This window comes from Octopus bimaculoides, chromosome 6, assembly GCF_001194135.2.
Source record: "Octopus bimaculoides isolate UCB-OBI-ISO-001 chromosome 6, ASM119413v2, whole genome shotgun sequence".
In the NCBI taxonomy this organism is placed as follows: domain Eukaryota; kingdom Metazoa; phylum Mollusca; class Cephalopoda; order Octopoda; family Octopodidae; genus Octopus; species Octopus bimaculoides.
Genome location: NC_068986.1, coordinates 88,983,443 through 88,985,386, shown reverse-complemented (window position 1 = coordinate 88,985,386; position 1,944 = coordinate 88,983,443).

The window sequence follows — 1,944 nt, the reverse complement described above, 5'->3', positions numbered from 1 at the left end:
TATATATATATATAATGGCGGCGAGCTGGCAGAAACGTTAGCACGACGGACGAAATGCTTAGCGGTATTTCGTCTGCGCTACGTTCTGAGTTCAAATTCCGCCGAGGTCGACTCTGCCTTTCATCCTTTCGGGGGTCGATTAAATAAGTACCAGTTACGCACTAGGGTCGGTATTATCGACTTAATCCGTTTGTCTGTCCTTGTTTGTCCCCTCTGTGTGTAGCCCCTTGTGGGTAGTAAAGAAATAACATATATAAATGCAATCCATAAAAGAATAAGCAGGGTAAAAGATGAATATTGAATAAGAATCGCAGGAATGATAGAGAAAGCGGGATTGGAAAATAGATAAAGGAAAGCAAGAGAAGATAACAGGAGAGAAAGTGAGAGAAGAAGGGATAAAGCAAAAAAAATGAGGGAAAGAGAGGAGAGACAAAATATGCTGAAAAAACGATGGAACGAAAATCTAAAGAAACATATGTATTCTAGTTGGAAGAGATTTTGGAGAGTGAGATAGGTTGAAAGCCATACAATTGATACAATTTTCATACCTCTCCTTTCGTTCACTTCTTAACATGTGAGCAGTGTACCTTTCGGTAAAACCTTCCCACATTCATTATCGCTTTAGTGGTTATACTCACACTCTTGGTAAGACTACCTTGAACACTCCATTTATAGTCCACTATTCAAACATACTCACTAACTGTGGAAATACACCAATACGCCTCAAACTATACCATTGATCTTGCAATTTTCTCTTCCACTACTCTCACGCAATACACCTCAAAGATAACACCTAAAATCACCAGTCTTCTCTCCCATTTTTTTCCTGTCACTCTCTTTCTCCCACAGAAATTTCTTTCTCCTACATCTTTCTTTTTCTCCCACGTCTTTATTTCTCTCCCTCGTTTTCTCCTGTTTCTCTTCGGGAATATATACTGGAGTTTGAAAATTCTACAGTGTCTTCCTTTTACAAGGAAGCAAACTGATTGTCTACGTAGACAATGTTGGGCATGAGCATTTCATCATTTTTGTATGTCTAAGAAAATACACAATATCTCCATCATTTTGTTAGACTGATGATTGATATTTGACTGATGATTGATATTTGACTGATGATTGATATTTGACTGATGATTGATATTCGACTGCGCCAAGCGACAGCATCAGTAGTGTTTGTGCTACTGTTATTAGCAATGTTGGTTGTTATGATGTCGTTGATTCTAGTAAGGAAAGAAAAATCTTAGTTGTTTTTACTGTTCTTTCCGTCTTGTTTCCAAGTAAAGTCAAACATGAGAGATACAGTACAGACATTATTTCAATGGCTAAGAAATAAACTAATGGTATGAAGAACAAGCTTTACGGTGACATCACACACACACACACACACACACACACACACACACACACACACGTACATACATACATATATATATATATATATATATGTATATATACATATATATATATACATATATATATATTGACACGCACACACGAGAACAAAAGCAGATTCATGCTTTTACAAATACAGTAATGCGTGCATATACATACTAGATATATACATGTAGACACTCACACATTCATGCACTCACACACGCACATACACACACACAAACACACACATACACGCACACAAATAGGCAAGTAAACATGTATGTTTACATGTATGCATGTGTGTATAAATGATTGGAAGTATGTTAGTATATATGTGATGTACCCCATGTCTTTTGCTATTTACGTAGGCAATATCTGTGCAAAGCTTTTCCTGTATGGATGGATGTTAAAATAATGAGGCTGGAGAGGATAATAAAGAAAAGATAAGATATTTGCATAGGTAGATAAATAGATACAGTGTTAGATATATGGATTGACAGATAGTCAAGCAGGTTCTCGTTTTACTCTCTCTATCTCTCTCTGTTTATATATATATATATATATATATAT